Consider the following 15,898-nt stretch of genomic DNA (forward strand, 5'->3'; position numbering starts at 1 on the left):
TGATAATTATGTGCGCATATTTTAATAGGTGCGATCGTACCAGAACTAATGCACCGGATCCCATCAGAACTCCGCAGTTAAGCGTGCTTGGGCGAGAGTAGTATTAGGATGGGTGACCTCCTTGGAAGTCCTCGTGTTGCACCTTTTTTTTTTTTTTACGTCGTGCTTACCCTCGTTCTTTAAACGGCGCTATCTTGAATAGTTTAGCTAAAGCGAGTCTCAATGACCTGATTTTAGGCAAGCTCGCACGGGCCCCGCAGGGATTCGCAGCTCGACTTACCCTACGTCGCGAGACATGCATATGATAATTATGTGCGCATATTTTAATAGGTGCGATCATACCAGAACTAATGCACCGGATCCCATCAGAACTCCGCAGTTAAGCGTGCTTGGGCGAGAGTAGTATTAGGATGGGTGACCTCGTGGGAAGTCCTCGTGTTGCTCCTTTTTTTTTTTTTTTTTTTTAACGTCGTGCTTACCCTCGTTCTATAAACGGCGCTATCTTGCATAGTTTAGCTAAAGCGAGTCTCAATGAGCTGGTTTTAGGCAAGCTCGCACGGGCCCCGCAGGGATTCGCAGCTCGACTTTCCCTAAGTCGCGAGACATGCATATGATAATTATGTGCGCATATTTTAATAGGGGCGATCATACCAGTACTAATGCACCGGATCCCATCAGAACTACGCAGTTAAGCGTGCTAGGGCGAGAGTAGTACTAGGATGGGTGACCTCTTGGGAAGACCTCGTTTTATTCCTCTTTTTTTTTTTTTTTTTTTTACGTCGTGCTTACCCTCGTTCTTTAAACGGCGCTATCTTGAATAGTTTAGCTAAAGCGAGTCTCAATGACCTGATTTTAGGCAAGCTCGCACGGGCCCCGCAGGGATTCGCAGCTCGACTTACCCTACGTCGCGAGACATGCATATGATAATTATGTGCGCATATTTTAATAGGTGCGATCATACCAGAACTAATGCACCGGATCCCATCAGAACTCCGCAGTTAAGCGTGCTTGGGCGAGAGTAGTATTAGGATGGGTGACCTCGTGGGAAGTCCTCGTGTTGCTCCTTTTTTTTTTTTTTTTTTTTAACGTCGTGCTTACCCTCGTTCTATAAACGGCGCTATCTTGCATAGTTTAGCTAAAGCGAGTCTCAATGACCTGGTTTTAGGCAAGCTCGCACGGGCCCCGCAGGGATTCGCAGCTCGACTTTCCCTACGTCGCGAGACATGCATATGATAATTATGTGCGCATATTTTAATAGGGGCGATCATACCAGCACTAATGCACCGGATCCCATCAGAACTACGCAGTTAAGCGTGCTAGGGCGAGAGTAGTACTAGGATGGGTGACCTCTTGGGAAGACCTCGTTTTATTCCTCTTTTTTTTTTTTTTTTTTACGTCGTGCTTACCCTCGTTCTTTAAACGGCGCTATCTTGCATAGTTTAGCTAAAGCGAGTCTCAATGACCTGATTTTAGGCAAGCTCGCACGGGCCCCGCAGGGATTCGCAGCTCGACTTACCCTACGTCGCGAGACATGCATATGATAATTATGTGCGCATATTTTAATAGGTGCGATCATACCAGAACTAATGCACCGGATCCCATCAGAACTCCGCAGTTAAGCGTGCTTGGGCGAGAGTAGTATTAGGATGGGTGACCTCGTGGGAAGTCCTCGTGTTGCTCCTTTTTTTTTTTTTTTTTTAACGTCGTGCTTACCCTCGTTCTTTAAACGGCGCTATCTTGCATAGTTTAGCTAAAGCGAGTCTCAATGACCTGATTTTAGGTAAGCTCGCACGGGCCCCGCAGGAATTCGCATCCCGACTTACCCTACGTCGCGAGACATGCATATGATAATTATGTGCGCATATTTTAATAGGGGCGATCATACCAGCACTAATGCATCGAATCCCATCAGAACTACGCAGTTAAGCGTGCTAGGGCGAGAGTAGTACGAGGATGGGTGACCTCCTGGGAAGTCCTCGTTTTACACCTCTCTTTTTTTTTTTTTTTTTTTTTTTTTTTTACGTCGTGCTTACCCTCGTTCTTTAAACGGCGCTATCTTGAATAGTTTAGCTAAAGCGAGTCTCAATGACCTGATTTTAGGCAAGCTCGCACGGGCCCCGCCGGGATTCGCAGCTCGACTTACCCTACGTCGCGAGACATGCATATGATAATTATGTGCGCATGTTTTAATAGGTGCGATCATACCAGCACTAATGCACCGGATCCCATAAGAACTCCGCAGTTAAGCGTGCTTGGATGAGAGTAGTACTAGGATAGGTGACCTCCTGGGAAGTCCTCGTGTTGTACCTCTTTTTTCTTTTTTTTTTCTTTTTTCTTTTTACGTCGTGCTTACACTCGTTCTTTAAACGGCGCTATCTTGCATAGTTTAGCTAAAGCGAGTCTCAATGACCTGATTTTAGGCAAGCTCCCACGGACCCCGAAGGGATTCGCAGCTCGACTTACCCTACGTCGCGAGACATGCATATGATAATTATGTGCGCATATTTAAATAGGTGCGATCATACCAACACTAATGCAACGGATCCCATCAGAACTCCGCAATTAAGCATGCTTGGGCGAGAGTAGTACTACGATGGGTGACCTCCTGGGTAGTCCTCGTTTTACACCTCTTTTTTTTTTTTTTTTTTTTTTTTTTTTTTACGTCGTGCTTACCCTCGTTCTTTAAACGACGCTATCTTGAATAGTTTAGCTAAAGCGAGTCTCAATGACCTGATTTTAGGCAAGCTCGCACGGGCCCCGCAGGGATTCGCAGCTCGACTTTCCCTACGTCGCGAGACATGCATATGATAATTATGTGCGCATATTTTAATAGGTGCGATCATACCAGAACTAATGCACCGGATCCCATCATAACTCCGCAGTTAAGCGTGCTTGGGCGAGAGTAGTACTAGAATGGGTGACCTCCTAGGAAGTCCTCGTATTGCACCTCTCTTTTTTTTTTTTTTTTTTTTCACGTCGTGCTTACCCTCGTTCTTTAAACGACGCTATCTTGAATAGTTTAGCTAAAGCGAGTCTCAATGACCTGATTTTAGGCAAGCTCGCACGGGCCCCGCAGGGATTCGCAGCTCGACTTACCCTACGTCGCGAGACATGCATATGATAATTATGTGCGCATATTTTAATAGGTGCGATCATACCAGAACTAATGCACCGGATCCCATCAGAACTCCGCAGTTAAGCGTGCTTGGGCGAGAGTAGTATTAGGATGGGTGACCTCGTGGGAAGTCCTCGTGTTGCACCTTTTTTTTTTTTTTAACGTCGTGCTTAGCCTCGTTCTACAAACGGCACTATCTTGCATAGTTTAGCTAAAGCGAGTCTCAATGACCTGGTTTTAGGCAAGCTCGCACGGGCGCCGCAGGGATTCGCAGCTCGACTTTCCCTACGTCGCGAGACATGCATATGATAATTATGTGCGCATATTTTAATAGGGGCGATCATACCAGCACTAATGCACCGGATCCCATCAGAACTACGCAGTTAAGCGTGGTAGGGCGAGAGTAGTACTAGGATGGGTGACCTCTTGGGAAGTCCTCGTTTTACACCTCTTTTTTTGTTTTTTTTTTTTTTTTACGTCGTGCTTACCCTCGTTCTTTAAACGGCGCTATCTTGCATAGTTTAGCTAAAGCGAGTCTCAATGACCTGATTTTAGGTAAGCTCGCACGGGCCCCGCAGGAATTCGCAGCTCGACTTACCCTACGTCGCGAGACATGCATATGATAATTATGTGCGCATATTTTAATAGGGGCGATCCCACCAGCACTAATGCACCGAATCCCATCAGAACTACGCAATTAAGCGTGCTAGGGCGAGAGTAGTACGAGGATGGGTGACCTCCTGAGAAGTCCTCGTTTTACACCTCTTTTTTTTTTTTTTTTTTAATACGTCGTGCTTACCCTCGTTCTTTAAACGGCGCTATCTTGAATAGTTTAGCTAAAGCGAGTCTCAATGACCTGATTTTAGGCAAGCTCGCACGGGCCCCGCAGGGATTCGCAGCTCGACTTACCCTACGTCGCGAGACATGCTTATGATAATTATGTGCGCATACTTTAATAGATGCGATCATACCAGCACTAATGTACCGGATCCCATCAGAACTCCGCACTTAAGCGTGCTTGGGCGAGAGTAGTACTAGGATTGGTGACCTCCTGGGAAGTCCTCGTGTTGCACCTCTTTCTTTTCTTTTCTTTTTTTTATACGTCGTGCTTACCCTCGTTCTTTAAACGACGCTATCTTGAATAGTTTAGCTAAAGCGAGCCTCAATTACCTGATTTTCGGCAAGCTCGCACGGGCCCCGCAGGGATTCGCAGCTCGACTTACCCTACGTCACGAGACATGCATATGATAATTATGTGCGCATATTTTAATAGGGGCGATCATACCAGCACTAATGCACCGGATCCCATCAGAACTACGCAGTTAAGCGTGCTAGGGCGAGAGTAGTACTAGGATGGGTGACCTCTTGGGAAGTCCTCGTTTTATTCCTCTTTTTTTTTTTTTTTTTTTTTTTTTTTTTTTTGACGTCGTGCTTACGCTCGTTCTTTAAACTGCGCTATCTTGAATAGTTTAGCTAAAGCGAGTCTCAATGACCTGATTTTAGGCAAGCTCGCACGGGACCCGCAGGGATTCGCAGCTCGACTTACCCTACGTCGCGAGACATGCATATGATAATTATGTGCGCATATTTTAATAGGTGCGATCATACCAGGACTAATGCATCGGATCCCATCATAACTTCGCAGTTAAGCGTGCTTGGGCGAGAGTAGTACTAGAATGGGTGACCTCTTGGGAAGTCCTCGTGTTGCACCTCTTTTTTTTTTTTTTCACGTCGTGCTTACCCTCGTTCTTTAAACGACGCTATCTTGAATAGTTTAGCTAAAGCGAGTCTCAATGACCTGATTTTAGGCAAGCTCACACGGGCCCCGCAGGGATTCGCAGCTCGACTTTCCCTACGTCGCGAGACATGCATATGATAATTATGTGCGCATATTTTAATAGGGGCGATCATACCAGCACTAATGCACCGGATCCCATCAGAACTACGCAGTTAAGCGTGCTAGGGCAAGAGTAGTACGAGGATGGGTGACCTCCTGGGAAGTCCTCGTTTTACACCTCTTTTTTTTTTTTTTTTTTTTTTTTTTTTTTTTTTTTTTTTTTTTTTTTTTTTACGTCGTGCTTACCCTCGTTCTTTAAACGGCGCTATCTTGAATAGTTTAGCTAAAGCGAGTCTCAATGACCTGATTTTAGGCAAGCTCGCACGGGCCCCGCAGGGATTCGCAGCTCGACTTACCCTACGTCGCGAGACATGCATATGATAATTATGTGCGCATATTTTAATAGGGGCGATCATACCAGCACTAATGCACCGGATCCCATCAGAACTACGCAGTTAAGCGTGCTAGGGCGAGAGTAGTACGAGGATGGGTGACCTCCTGGGAAGTCCTCGTTTTACACCTCTTTTTTTTTTTTTTTTACGTCGTGCTTACCCTCGTTCTTTAAACGGCGCTATCTTGAATAGTTTAGCTAAAGCGAGTCTCAATGACCTGATTTTAGGCAAGCTCGCACGGGCCCCGCAGGGATTCGCAGCTCGACTTACCCTACGTCGCGAGACATGCTTATGATAATTATGTGCGCATACTTTAATAGATGCGATCATACCAGCACTAATGTACCGGATCCCATCAGAACTCCGCACTTAAGCGTGCTTGGGCGAGAGTAGTACTAGGATGGGTGACCTCCTGGGAAGTCCTCATGTTGCACCTCTTTCTTTTCTTTTCTTTTTTTTTATACGTCGTGCTTACCCTCGTTCTTTAAACGACGCTATCTTGAATAGTTTAGCTAAAGCGAGCCTCAATTACCTGATTTTCAACAAGCTCGCACGGGCCCCGCAGGGATTCGCAGCTCGACTTACCCTACGTCGCGAGACATGCATATGATAATTATGTGCGCATATTTTAATAGGGGCGATCATACCAGCACTAATGCACCGGATCCCATCAGAACTACGCAGTTAAGCGTGCTAGGGCGAGAGTAGTACTAGGATGGGTGACCTCTTGGGAAGTCCTCGTTTTATTCTTCTTTTTTTTTTTTTTTTACGTCGTGCTTACCCTCGTTCTTTAAACGGCGCTATCTTGAATAGTTTAGCTAAAGCGAGTCTCAATGACCTGATTTTAGGCAAGCTCGCACGGGCCCCGCAGGGATTCGCAGCTCGACTTACCCTACGTCGCGAGACATGCATATGATAATTATGTGCGCATATTTTAATAGGTGCGATCATACCAGAACTAATGCACCGGATCCCATCATAACTCCGCAGTTAAGCGTGCTTGGGCGAGAGTAGTACTAGAATGGGTGACCTCCTGGGAAGTCCTCGTGTTGCACCTCTTTTTTTTTTTTTTTTTTTCACGTCGTGCTTACCCTCGTTCTTTAAACGACGCTATCTTGAATAGTTTAGCTAAAGCGAGTCTCAATGACCTGATTTTAGGCAAGCTCGCACGGGCCCCGCAGGGATTCGCAGCTCGACTTACCCTACGTCGCGAGACATGCATATGATAATTATGTGCGCATATTTTAATAGGTGCGATCATACCAGAACTATTGCACCGGATCCCATCAGAACTCCGCAGTTAAGCGTGCTTGGGCGAGAGTAGTATTAGGATGGGTGACCTCGTGGGAAGTCCTCGTGTTGCACCTTTTTTTTTTTTTTTTTTAACGTCGTGCTTACCCTCGTTCTATAAACGGCGCTATCTTGCATAGTTTAGCTAAAGCGAGTCTCAATGACCTGGTTTTAGGCAAGCTCGCACGGGCCCTGCAGGGATTCGCAGCTCGACTTTCCCTACGTCGCGAGACATGCATATGATAATTATGTGCGCATATTTTAATAGGGGCGATCATACCAGCACTAATGCACCGGATCCCATCAGAACTACGCAGTTAAGCGTGCTAGGGCGAGAGTAGTACGAGGATGGGTGACCTCCTGGGAAGTCATCGTTTTACACCTCTTTTTTTTTTTTTTTTTTTACGTCGTGCTTACCCTCGTTCTTTAAACGGCGCTATCTTGAATAGTTTAGCTAAAGCGAGTCTCAATGACCTGATTTTAGGCAAGCTCGCACGGGCCCCGCAGGGATTCGCAGCTCGACTTACCCTACGTCGCGAGACATGCTTATGATAATTATGTGCGCATACTTTAATAGATGCGATCATACCAGCACTAATGTACCGGATCCCATCAGAACTCCGCACTTAAGCGTGCTTGGGCGAGAGTAGTACTAGGATGGGTGACCTCCTGGGAAGTCCTTGTGTTGCACCTCTTTCTTTTCTTTTCTTTTTTTTTTATACGTCGTGCTTACCCTCGTTCTTTAAACGACGCTATCTTGAATAGTTTAGCTAAAGCGAGCCTCAATTACCTGATTTTCGGCAAGCTCGCACGGGCCCCGCAGGGATTCGCAGCTCGACTTTCCCTACGTCGCGAGACATGCATATGATAATTATGTGCGCATATTTTAATAGGGGCGATCATACCAGCACTAATGCACCGGATCCCATCAGAACTACGCAGTTAAGTGTGCTAGGGCGAGAGTAGTACTAGGATGGGTGACCTCTTGGGAAGTCCTCGTTTTACACCTCTTTTTTTTTTTTATTTTTTTTTTACGTCGTGCTTACCCTCGTTCTTTAAACGGCGCTATCTTGAATAGTTTAGCTAAAGCGAGTCTCAATGACCTGATTTTAGGCAAGCTCGCACGGGCCCCGCAGGGATTCGCAGCTCGACTTACCCTACGTCGCGAGACATGCTTATGATAATTATGTGCGCATACTTTAATAGAAGCGATCATACCAGCACTAATGTACCGGATCCCATCAGAACTCCGCACTTAAGCGTGCTTGGGCGAGAGTAGTACTAGGATGGGTGACCTCCTGGGAAGTCCTCGTGTTGCACCTCTTTCTTTTCTTTTCTTTTTTTTATACGTCGTGCTTACCCTCGTTCTTTAAACGACGCTATCTTGAATAGTTTAGCTAAAGCGAGCCTCAATTACCTGATTTTCGGCAAGCTCGCACGGGACCCGCAGGGATTCGCAGCTCGACTTTCCCTACGTCGCGAGACATGCATATGATAATTATGTGCGCATATTTTAATAGGGGCGATCATACCAGCACTAATGCACCGGATCCCATCAGAACTACGCAGTTAAGCGTGCTAGGGCGAGAGTAGTACTAGGATGGGTGACCTCTTGGGAAGTCCTCGTTTTACACCTCTTTGTTTTTTTTTTTTTTTTTTACGTCGTGCTTACCCTCGTTCTTTAAACGGCGCTATCTTGCATAGTTTAGCTAAAGCGAGTCTCAATGACCTAATTTTAGGTAAGCTCGCACGGGCCCCGCAGGAATTCGCAGCTCGACTTACCCTACGTCGCGAGACATGCATATGATAATTATGTGCGCATATTTTAATAGGGGCGATCATACCAGCACTAATGCACCGGATCCCGTCAGAACTACGCAGTTAAGCGTGCTAGGGCGAGAGTAGTACTAGGATGGGTGACCTCTTGGGAAGTCCTCGTTTTACACCTCTTTTTTTTTTTTTTTTTTTTTTTTTTTTTTTTTTTTTTACGTCGTGCTTACCCTCGTTCTTTAAACGGCGCTATCTTGAATAGTTTAGCTAAAGCGAGTCTCAATGACCTGATTTTAGGCAAGCTCGCACGGGCCCCGCAGGGATTCGCAGCTCGACTTACCCTACGTCGCGAGACATGCTTATGATAATTATGTGCGCATACTTTAATAGATGCGATCATACCAGCACTAATGTACCGGATCCCATCAGAACTCCGCACTTAAGCGTGCTTGGGCGAGAGTAGTACTAGGATGGGTGACCTCCTGGGAAGTCCTCGTGTTGCACCTCTTTCTTTTCTTTTCTTTTTTTTTTATACATCGTGCTTACCCTCGTTCTTTAAACGACGCTATCTTGAATAGTTTAGCTAAAGCGAGCCTCAATTACCTGATTTTCGGCAAGCTCGCACGGGCCCCTCAGGGATTCGCAGCTCGACTTTCCCTACGTCGCGAGACATGCATATGATAATTATGTGCGCATATTTTAATAGGGGCGATCATACCAGCACTAATGCACCGGATCCCATCAGAACTACGCAGTTAAGCGTGCTAGGGCGAGAGTAGTACTAGGATGGGTGACCTCTTGGGAAGTCCTCGTTTTACACCTCTTTGTTTTTTTTTTTTTTTTTTACGTCGTGCTTACCCTCGTTCTTTAAACGGCGCTATCTTGCATAGTTTAGCTAAAGCGAGTCTCAATGACCTAATTTTAGGTAAGCTCGCACGGGCCCCGCAGGAATTCGCAGCTCGACTTACCCTACGTCGCGAGAGATGCATATGATAATTATGTGCGCATATTTTAATAGGGGCGATCATACCAGTACTAATGCACCGGATCCCGTCAGAACTACGCAGTTAAGCGTGCTAGGGCGAGAGTAGTACTAGGATGGGTGACCTCTTGGGAAGTCCTCGTTTTACACCTCTTTTTTTTTTTTTTTTTTTTTTTTTTTTTTTTTTTTTTTTTTACGTCGTGCTTACCCTCGTTCTTTAAACGGCGCTATCTTGAATAGCTAAAGCGAGTCTCAATGACCTGATTTTAGGCAAGCTCGCACGGGCCCCGCAGGGATTCGCAGCTCGACTTACCCTACGTCGCGAGACATGCTTATGATAATTATGTGCGCATACTTTAATAGATGCGATCATACCAGCACTAATGTACCGGATCCCATCAGAACTCCGCACTTAAGCGTGCTTGGGCGAGAGTAGTACTAGGATGGGTGACCTCCTGGGAAGTCCTCGTGTTGCACCTCTTTCTTTTCTTTTCTTTTTTTTTTATACATCGTGCTTACCCTCGTTCTTTAAACGACGCTATCTTGAATAGATTAGCTAAAGCGAGCCTCAATTACCTGATTTTCGGCAAGCTCGCACGGGACCCGCAGGGATTCGCAGCTCGACTTTTCCCTACGTCGCGAGACATGCATATGATAATTATGTGCGCATATTTTAATAGGGGCGATCATACCAGTACTAATGCACCGGATCCCATAAGAACTACGCAGTTAAGCGTGCTAGGGCGAGAGTAGTACTAGGATGGGTGACCTCTTGGGAAGTCCTCGTTTTACACCTTTTTTTTTTTTTTTTTTTTTTTTTTTTTTTTTTTTTTTTTACGTCGTGCTTACCCTCGTTCTTTAAACGGCGCTATCTTGAATAGTTTAGCTAAAGCGAGTCTCAATGACCTGATTTTAGACAAGCTCGCACGGGCCCCGCAGGGATTCGCAGCTCGACTTACCCTACGTCGCGAGACATGCTTATGATAATTATGTGCGCATACTTTAATAGATGCGATCATACCAGCACTAATGTACCGGATCCCATCAGAACTCCGCACTTAAGCGTGCTTGGGCGAGAGTAGTACTAGGATGGGTGACCTCCTGGGAAGTCCTCGTGTTGCACCTCTTTCTTTTCTTTTCTTTTTTTTTATACGTCGTGCTTACCCTCGTTCTTTAAACGACGCTATCTTGAATAGTTTAGCTAAAGCGAGCCTCAATTACCTGATTTTCGGAAAGCTCGCACGGGCCCCGCAGGGATTCGCAGCTCGACTTTCCCTACGTCGCGAGACATGCATATGATAATTATGTGCGCATATTTTAATAGGGGCGATCATACCAGCACTAATGCACCGGATCCCATAAGAACTACGGAGTTAAGCGTGCTAGGGCGAGAGTAGTTCTAGGATGGGTGACCTCTTGGGAAGTCCTCGTTTTACACCTCTTTTTTTTTTTTTTTTTACGTCGTGCTTACCCTCGTTCTTTAAACGGCGCTATCTTGAATAGTTTAGCTAAAGCGAGTCTCAATGACCTGATTTTAGGCAAGCTCGCACGGGCCCCGCAGGGATTCGCAGCTCGACTTACCCTACGTCGCGAGACATGCTTATGATAATTATGTGCGCATACTTTAATAGATGCTATCATACCAGCACTAATGTACCGGATCCCATCAGAACTCCGCACTTAAGCGTGCTTGGGCGAGAGTAGTACTAGGATGGGTGACCTCCTGGGAAGTCCTCGTGTTGCACCTCTTTCTTTTCTTTTCTTTTTTTTTATACGTCGTGCTTACCCTCGTTCTTTAAACGACGCTATCTTGAATAGTTTAGCTAAAGCGAGTCTCAATTACCTGATTTTCGGCAAGCTCGCACGGGCCCCGCAGGGATTCGCAGCTCGACTTACCCTACATCGCGAGACATGCATATGATAATTATGTGCGCATATTTTAATAGGGGCGATCATACTGGCACTAATGCACCGGATCCCATCAGAACTACGCAGTTAAGCGTGCTAGGACAAGAGTAGTACTAGGATGGGTGACCTCTTGCGAAGTCCTCGTTTTATTCCTCTTTTTTTTTTTTTTTTTTTTTTTTTTTTTTTTTTTTTTTTTTTTTTTTTACGTCGTGCTTACCCTCGTTCTTTAAACGGCGCTATCTTGCATAGTTTAGCTAAAGCGAGTCTCAATGACCTGATTTTAGGTAAGCTCGCACGGGCCCCGCAGGAATTCGCAGCCCGACTTACCCTACGTCGCGAGACATGCATATGATAATTATGTGCGCATATTTTAATAGGGACGATCATACCAGCACTAATGCACCGAATCCCATCAGAACTACGCAGTTAAGCGTGCTAGGGCGAGAGTAGTACGAGGATTGGTGACCTCCTGGGAAGTCCTCGTTTTACACCTCTTTTTTTTTTTTTTCTTACCCTCGTTCTTTAAATGGCGCTATCTTGAATAGTTTAGCTAAAGCGAGTCTCAATGACCTGATTTTAGGCAAGCTCGCACGGGCCCCGCAGGGATTCGCAGCTCGACTTACCCTACGTCGCGAGACATGCTTATGATAATTATGTGCGCATACTTTAATAGATGCGATCATAGCAGCACTAATGTACCGGATCGCATCAGAACTCCGCACTTAAGCGTGCTTGGGCGAGAGTAGTACTAGGATGGGTGACCTCCTGGGAAATCCTCGTGTTGCACCTCTTCATTTTTTATTTTTTTTACGTCGTGCTTACCCTCGTTCTTTAAACGACGCTATCTTGAATAGTTTAGCTAAGGCGAGCCTCATTTACCTGATTTTCGGCAAGCTCGCACGGGCCCCGCAGGGATTCGCAGCTCGACTTACCCTACGTCGCGAGACATGCTTATGATAATTATGTGCGCAATCTTTAATAGGTGCGATCATACCAGCACTAATGCACGGGATCCCATCAGAACTCTGCAGTTAAGCGTGCTTGGGCGAGAGTAGTACTAGGATGGGTGATTTCCTGGGAAGTCCTCGTGTTGCACCTCTTTCTTTCAATTTTTTTTACGTCGTGCTTACCCTCGTTCTTTAAACGACGCTATTTTGAATAGTTTATCTAAAGCGAGCCTCAATTACCTGATTTTCGGCAAGCTCGCATGGGCCCCGCAGGGATTCGCAGCTTGACTTACCCTACGTCGCGAGACATGCTTATGATAATTTTGTGCGCAAACTTTAATAGGTGCGATCATACCAGCACTAATGCACCGGATCCCATTAGAACTCCGCAGTTAAGCGTGCTTGGGCGAGAGTAGTACTAGGATGGGTGAGCTCCTGGGAAGTCCTCGTGTTGCACCATTTTTTTTTACGTCGTGCTTACCCTCGTTCTTTAGACGACGCTATCTTGAATAGTTTAGCTAAAGCGAGCCTCAATGACCTGATTTTCGGCAAGCTCGCACGGGCCCCGCAAGGATTCGCAGCTCGACTGACCCTACGTCGCGAGACATGCTTATGATAATTATGTGCGCATACTTTAATAGGTGCGATCATACCAGCACTAATGCACCGGATCCCATCAGAACTCCGTAGTTAAGCGTGCTTGGGCGAGAGTTGTACTAGGATGGGTGACCTCCTGGGATGTCCTCGTGTGGTACCTTTCTTTTTTTATTTTTATTTTAAGTCGTGTTTATCCTCGTTCTTTAAACGACGCTATCTTGAATAGTTTAGCTAAAGCGAGCCTCAATTACCTGATTTTCGGCAAGCTCGCACGGGCGCCGCGGGAATTCGCAGCTCGACTTACCCTACGTCGCGAGACATGCTTATGATAATTATGTGCGCATACTTTAATAGGTGCGATCATACCAGCACTAATGCACCGGATCCTATCAGAACTCCAAAGTTAAGCGTGCTTGGGCGAGAATAGTACTAGGATGGGTGACCTTCTGGGAAGTCCTCGTGTTGCACCTATTTATTTTTTATTTTTTATTTTTTTACGTCGTGCTTACCCTCGTTCTTTAAACGACGCTATTTTGAATAGTTTATCTAAAGCGAGCCTCAATTACCTGATTTTCGGCAAGCTCGCATGGGCCCCGCAGGGATTCGCAGCTTGACTTACCCTACGTCGCGAGACATGCTTATGATAATTTTGTGCGCAAACTTTAATAGGTGCGATCATACCAGCACTAATGCACCGGATCCCATTAGAACTCCGCAGTTAAGCGTGCTTGGGCGAGAGTAGTACTAGGATGGGTGACCTCCTGGGAAGTCCTCGTGTTGCACCCTTTTTTTTTACGTCGTGCTTACCCTCGTTCTTTAGACGACGCTATCTTGAATAGTTTAGCTAAAGCGAGCCTCAATGACCTGATTTTTGGCATGCTCGCACGGGCCCCGCAAGGATTCGCAGCTCGACTGACCCTACGTCGCGAGACATGCTTATGATAATTATGTGCGCATACTTTAATAGGTGCGATCATACCAGCACTAATGCACCGGATCCCATCAGAACTCCGTAGTTAAGCGTGCTTGGGCGAGAGTTGTACTAGGATGGGTGACCTCCTGGGATGTCCTCGTGTGGTACCTCTTTCTTTTCTTTTTTTATTTTTATTTTAAGTCGTGTTTATCCTCGTTCTTTAAACGACGCTATCTTGAATAGTTTAGCTAAAGCGAGCCTCAATTACCTGATTTTCGGCAAGCTCGCACGGGCGCCGCGGGAATTCGCAGCTCGACTTACCCTACGTCGCGAGACATGCTTATGATAATTATGTGCGCATACTTTAATAGGTGCGATCATACCAGCACTAATGCACCGGATCCTATCAGAACTCCGCAGTTAAGCGTGCTTGGGCGAGAATAGTACTAGGATGGGTGACCTTCTGGGAAGTCCTCGTGTTGCACCTATTTATTTTTTATTTTTTATTTTTTTACGTCATGCTTACCCTCGTTCTTTAAACGACGCTAACTTGAATAGTTTAGCTAAAGCGAGTCTGAATGACCCGATTTTCGGCAAGCTCGCACGGGCCCCGCAGGGATTCGCAGCTCGACTTACCCTACGTCGCGAGACATGCTTATGATAATTATGTGCGCATACTTTAATTGGTGCGATCATACCAGTACTAATGCACCGGATCCCATCAGAACTCCGCAGTTAAGCGTGCTTCGGCGAGAGTAGTACTAGGATGGGTGACCTCCTGGGAAGTCCTCGTGTTGCACCTTTTTTTTTTTTTACGTCTTGGTTACCCTCGTTCTTTAAACGACGCTATCTTGAATAGTTTAGCTAAAGCGAGCCTCAATGACCTGATTTTCGGTAAGCTCGCACGGGCCCCGTAGGGATTCGAAGCTCGACTTACCCTACGTCGCGAGACATGCTTATGATAATTATGTGCGCATACTTTAATAGATGCGATCATACCAGCACTAATGTACCGGATCCCATCAGAACTCCGCACTTAAGCGTGCTTGGGCGAGAGTAGTACTAGAATGGGTGACCTCCTGGGAAGTCCTCGTGTTGCACCTCTTTCTTTTCTTTTTTTTTTTTTTTTATACGTCGTGCTTACCCTCGTTCTTTAAACGACGCTATCTTGAATAGTTTAGCTAAAGCGAGTCTCAATTACCTGATTTTCGGCAAGCTCGCACGGGCCCCGCAGGGATTCGCAGCTCGACTTACCCTACGTCGCGAGACATGCATATGATAATTATGTGCGCATATTTTAATAGGGGCGATCATACCAGCACTAATGCACCGGATCCCATCAGAACTACGCAGTTAAGCGTGCTACGGCGAGAGTAGTGTTAGGATGGGTGACCTCTTGGGAAGTCCTCGTTTTATTCCTCTTTTTTTTTTTTTTTTTTTTTTTTTTTTTTTTTTTTTTTTTTTTTTTTTTTTACGTCGTGCTTACCCTCGTTCTTTAAACGGCGCTATCTTGCATAGTTTAGCTAAAGCGAGTCTCAATGACCTGATTTTAGGTAAGCTCGCACGGGCCCCGCAGGAATTCGCAGCCCGACTTACCCTACGTCACGAGACATGCATATGATAATTATGTGCACATATTTTAATAGGGGCGATCATACCAGCACTAATGCACCGAATCCCATCAGAACTACGCAGTTAAGCGTGCTAGGGCGAGAGTAGTACGAGGATGGGTGACCTCCTGGGAAGTCCTTGTTTTACACCTCTTTTTTTTTTTTTTTTCTTACCCTCGTTCTTTAAACGGCGCTATCTTGCATAGTTTAGCTAAAGCGAGTCTCAATGACCTGATTTTAGGTAAGCTCGCACGGGCCCCGCAGGAATTCGCAGGTCGACTTACCCTACGTCGCGAGACATGCTTATGATAATTATGTGCGCATACTTTAATAGATGCGATCATACCAGCACTAATGTACCGGATCCCATCAGAACTCCGCACTTAAGCGTGCTTGGGCGAGAGTAGTACTAGGATGGGTGACCTCCTGGGAAATCCTCGTGTTGCACCTCTTCATTTTTTATTTTTTTTACGTCGTGCTTACCCTCGTTCTTTAAACGACGCTATCTTGAATAGTTTAGCTAAGGCGAGCCTCATT

At 45.9% G+C, this 15,898-nt stretch overlaps 19 non-coding genes and 32 pseudogenes across 19 annotated transcripts; all 51 read left to right on the forward strand.

Moving 5' to 3' along the window:
* Positions 1–26: 26 nt before the first annotated feature.
* LOC148560609 (5S ribosomal RNA) lies at positions 27–145 on the forward strand (annotated as a pseudogene).
* Positions 146–328: 183 nt separating this feature from the next.
* Positions 329–447, forward strand: LOC148560610 (5S ribosomal RNA). Its single transcript, XR_015891337.1, has one exon. It is a non-coding gene; the product is annotated as a 5S ribosomal RNA (ribosomal RNA).
* A 190-nt stretch (positions 448–637) lies between these two features.
* LOC148560611 (5S ribosomal RNA) lies at positions 638–756 on the forward strand (annotated as a pseudogene).
* A 191-nt stretch (positions 757–947) lies between these two features.
* LOC148560612 (5S ribosomal RNA) lies at positions 948–1,066 on the forward strand. The gene has a single exon (XR_015891338.1). It is a non-coding gene; the product is annotated as a 5S ribosomal RNA (ribosomal RNA).
* Positions 1,067–1,256: 190 nt separating this feature from the next.
* Positions 1,257–1,375, forward strand: LOC148560613 (5S ribosomal RNA; annotated as a pseudogene).
* A 189-nt stretch (positions 1,376–1,564) lies between these two features.
* LOC148560614 (5S ribosomal RNA) lies at positions 1,565–1,683 on the forward strand. Its single transcript, XR_015891339.1, has one exon. It is a non-coding gene; the product is annotated as a 5S ribosomal RNA (ribosomal RNA).
* Positions 1,684–1,871: 188 nt separating this feature from the next.
* On the forward strand, positions 1,872–1,990 carry LOC148560615 (5S ribosomal RNA; annotated as a pseudogene).
* Positions 1,991–2,191: 201 nt separating this feature from the next.
* LOC148560616 (5S ribosomal RNA) lies at positions 2,192–2,310 on the forward strand (annotated as a pseudogene).
* Positions 2,311–2,511: 201 nt separating this feature from the next.
* LOC148560617 (5S ribosomal RNA) lies at positions 2,512–2,630 on the forward strand (annotated as a pseudogene).
* A 201-nt stretch (positions 2,631–2,831) lies between these two features.
* LOC148560618 (5S ribosomal RNA) lies at positions 2,832–2,950 on the forward strand (annotated as a pseudogene).
* Positions 2,951–3,144: 194 nt separating this feature from the next.
* LOC148560619 (5S ribosomal RNA) lies at positions 3,145–3,263 on the forward strand. The gene has a single exon (XR_015890713.1). It is a non-coding gene; the product is annotated as a 5S ribosomal RNA (ribosomal RNA).
* Positions 3,264–3,447: 184 nt separating this feature from the next.
* Positions 3,448–3,566, forward strand: LOC148560620 (5S ribosomal RNA; annotated as a pseudogene).
* Positions 3,567–3,761: 195 nt separating this feature from the next.
* Positions 3,762–3,880, forward strand: LOC148560621 (5S ribosomal RNA; annotated as a pseudogene).
* Positions 3,881–4,072: 192 nt separating this feature from the next.
* Positions 4,073–4,191, forward strand: LOC148560622 (5S ribosomal RNA; annotated as a pseudogene).
* Positions 4,192–4,386: 195 nt separating this feature from the next.
* On the forward strand, positions 4,387–4,505 carry LOC148560623 (5S ribosomal RNA; annotated as a pseudogene).
* Positions 4,506–4,709: 204 nt separating this feature from the next.
* On the forward strand, positions 4,710–4,828 carry LOC148560624 (5S ribosomal RNA; annotated as a pseudogene).
* A 186-nt stretch (positions 4,829–5,014) lies between these two features.
* On the forward strand, positions 5,015–5,133 carry LOC148560625 (5S ribosomal RNA; annotated as a pseudogene).
* A 223-nt stretch (positions 5,134–5,356) lies between these two features.
* On the forward strand, positions 5,357–5,475 carry LOC148560626 (5S ribosomal RNA; annotated as a pseudogene).
* A 187-nt stretch (positions 5,476–5,662) lies between these two features.
* LOC148560627 (5S ribosomal RNA) lies at positions 5,663–5,781 on the forward strand (annotated as a pseudogene).
* Positions 5,782–5,977: 196 nt separating this feature from the next.
* LOC148560628 (5S ribosomal RNA) lies at positions 5,978–6,096 on the forward strand (annotated as a pseudogene).
* A 187-nt stretch (positions 6,097–6,283) lies between these two features.
* LOC148560629 (5S ribosomal RNA) lies at positions 6,284–6,402 on the forward strand. The gene has a single exon (XR_015891735.1). It is a non-coding gene; the product is annotated as a 5S ribosomal RNA (ribosomal RNA).
* Positions 6,403–6,593: 191 nt separating this feature from the next.
* LOC148560630 (5S ribosomal RNA) lies at positions 6,594–6,712 on the forward strand. The gene has a single exon (XR_015890957.1). It is a non-coding gene; the product is annotated as a 5S ribosomal RNA (ribosomal RNA).
* Positions 6,713–6,900: 188 nt separating this feature from the next.
* On the forward strand, positions 6,901–7,019 carry LOC148560631 (5S ribosomal RNA; annotated as a pseudogene).
* Positions 7,020–7,209: 190 nt separating this feature from the next.
* On the forward strand, positions 7,210–7,328 carry LOC148560632 (5S ribosomal RNA). The gene has a single exon (XR_015891379.1). It is a non-coding gene; the product is annotated as a 5S ribosomal RNA (ribosomal RNA).
* Positions 7,329–7,525: 197 nt separating this feature from the next.
* LOC148560633 (5S ribosomal RNA) lies at positions 7,526–7,644 on the forward strand (annotated as a pseudogene).
* Positions 7,645–7,838: 194 nt separating this feature from the next.
* On the forward strand, positions 7,839–7,957 carry LOC148560634 (5S ribosomal RNA). Its single transcript, XR_015891632.1, has one exon. It is a non-coding gene; the product is annotated as a 5S ribosomal RNA (ribosomal RNA).
* Positions 7,958–8,152: 195 nt separating this feature from the next.
* On the forward strand, positions 8,153–8,271 carry LOC148560635 (5S ribosomal RNA; annotated as a pseudogene).
* A 193-nt stretch (positions 8,272–8,464) lies between these two features.
* Positions 8,465–8,583, forward strand: LOC148560636 (5S ribosomal RNA; annotated as a pseudogene).
* A 209-nt stretch (positions 8,584–8,792) lies between these two features.
* On the forward strand, positions 8,793–8,911 carry LOC148560637 (5S ribosomal RNA). The gene has a single exon (XR_015890998.1). It is a non-coding gene; the product is annotated as a 5S ribosomal RNA (ribosomal RNA).
* Positions 8,912–9,108: 197 nt separating this feature from the next.
* Positions 9,109–9,227, forward strand: LOC148560638 (5S ribosomal RNA; annotated as a pseudogene).
* Positions 9,228–9,420: 193 nt separating this feature from the next.
* LOC148560639 (5S ribosomal RNA) lies at positions 9,421–9,539 on the forward strand (annotated as a pseudogene).
* A 208-nt stretch (positions 9,540–9,747) lies between these two features.
* LOC148560640 (5S ribosomal RNA) lies at positions 9,748–9,866 on the forward strand. The gene has a single exon (XR_015890999.1). It is a non-coding gene; the product is annotated as a 5S ribosomal RNA (ribosomal RNA).
* A 198-nt stretch (positions 9,867–10,064) lies between these two features.
* LOC148560641 (5S ribosomal RNA) lies at positions 10,065–10,183 on the forward strand (annotated as a pseudogene).
* A 210-nt stretch (positions 10,184–10,393) lies between these two features.
* Positions 10,394–10,512, forward strand: LOC148560642 (5S ribosomal RNA). Its single transcript, XR_015891000.1, has one exon. It is a non-coding gene; the product is annotated as a 5S ribosomal RNA (ribosomal RNA).
* Positions 10,513–10,708: 196 nt separating this feature from the next.
* Positions 10,709–10,827, forward strand: LOC148560643 (5S ribosomal RNA; annotated as a pseudogene).
* A 188-nt stretch (positions 10,828–11,015) lies between these two features.
* LOC148560644 (5S ribosomal RNA) lies at positions 11,016–11,134 on the forward strand. The gene has a single exon (XR_015891673.1). It is a non-coding gene; the product is annotated as a 5S ribosomal RNA (ribosomal RNA).
* A 196-nt stretch (positions 11,135–11,330) lies between these two features.
* Positions 11,331–11,449, forward strand: LOC148560645 (5S ribosomal RNA; annotated as a pseudogene).
* Positions 11,450–11,669: 220 nt separating this feature from the next.
* LOC148560646 (5S ribosomal RNA) lies at positions 11,670–11,788 on the forward strand (annotated as a pseudogene).
* Positions 11,789–11,965: 177 nt separating this feature from the next.
* Positions 11,966–12,084, forward strand: LOC148560647 (5S ribosomal RNA; annotated as a pseudogene).
* A 190-nt stretch (positions 12,085–12,274) lies between these two features.
* LOC148560648 (5S ribosomal RNA) lies at positions 12,275–12,393 on the forward strand (annotated as a pseudogene).
* Positions 12,394–12,582: 189 nt separating this feature from the next.
* LOC148560649 (5S ribosomal RNA) lies at positions 12,583–12,701 on the forward strand. Its single transcript, XR_015891435.1, has one exon. It is a non-coding gene; the product is annotated as a 5S ribosomal RNA (ribosomal RNA).
* A 179-nt stretch (positions 12,702–12,880) lies between these two features.
* Positions 12,881–12,999, forward strand: LOC148560650 (5S ribosomal RNA; annotated as a pseudogene).
* Positions 13,000–13,190: 191 nt separating this feature from the next.
* On the forward strand, positions 13,191–13,309 carry LOC148560651 (5S ribosomal RNA). The gene has a single exon (XR_015891334.1). It is a non-coding gene; the product is annotated as a 5S ribosomal RNA (ribosomal RNA).
* A 196-nt stretch (positions 13,310–13,505) lies between these two features.
* On the forward strand, positions 13,506–13,624 carry LOC148560652 (5S ribosomal RNA). The gene has a single exon (XR_015889882.1). It is a non-coding gene; the product is annotated as a 5S ribosomal RNA (ribosomal RNA).
* A 179-nt stretch (positions 13,625–13,803) lies between these two features.
* LOC148560653 (5S ribosomal RNA) lies at positions 13,804–13,922 on the forward strand (annotated as a pseudogene).
* A 198-nt stretch (positions 13,923–14,120) lies between these two features.
* LOC148560654 (5S ribosomal RNA) lies at positions 14,121–14,239 on the forward strand. Its single transcript, XR_015890759.1, has one exon. It is a non-coding gene; the product is annotated as a 5S ribosomal RNA (ribosomal RNA).
* A 196-nt stretch (positions 14,240–14,435) lies between these two features.
* Positions 14,436–14,554, forward strand: LOC148560655 (5S ribosomal RNA). Its single transcript, XR_015891468.1, has one exon. It is a non-coding gene; the product is annotated as a 5S ribosomal RNA (ribosomal RNA).
* A 182-nt stretch (positions 14,555–14,736) lies between these two features.
* On the forward strand, positions 14,737–14,855 carry LOC148560656 (5S ribosomal RNA). Its single transcript, XR_015891305.1, has one exon. It is a non-coding gene; the product is annotated as a 5S ribosomal RNA (ribosomal RNA).
* A 198-nt stretch (positions 14,856–15,053) lies between these two features.
* LOC148560657 (5S ribosomal RNA) lies at positions 15,054–15,172 on the forward strand (annotated as a pseudogene).
* A 223-nt stretch (positions 15,173–15,395) lies between these two features.
* LOC148560658 (5S ribosomal RNA) lies at positions 15,396–15,514 on the forward strand (annotated as a pseudogene).
* Positions 15,515–15,693: 179 nt separating this feature from the next.
* LOC148560659 (5S ribosomal RNA) lies at positions 15,694–15,812 on the forward strand. The gene has a single exon (XR_015890965.1). It is a non-coding gene; the product is annotated as a 5S ribosomal RNA (ribosomal RNA).
* Positions 15,813–15,898: the final 86 nt, after the last annotated feature.

Source organism: Arachis ipaensis, chromosome B6, assembly GCF_059453495.1.
Source record: "Arachis ipaensis isolate K30076 ecotype BB chromosome B6, ASM5945349v1, whole genome shotgun sequence".
NCBI classification, from domain to species: Eukaryota; Viridiplantae; Streptophyta; class Magnoliopsida; order Fabales; family Fabaceae; genus Arachis; species Arachis ipaensis.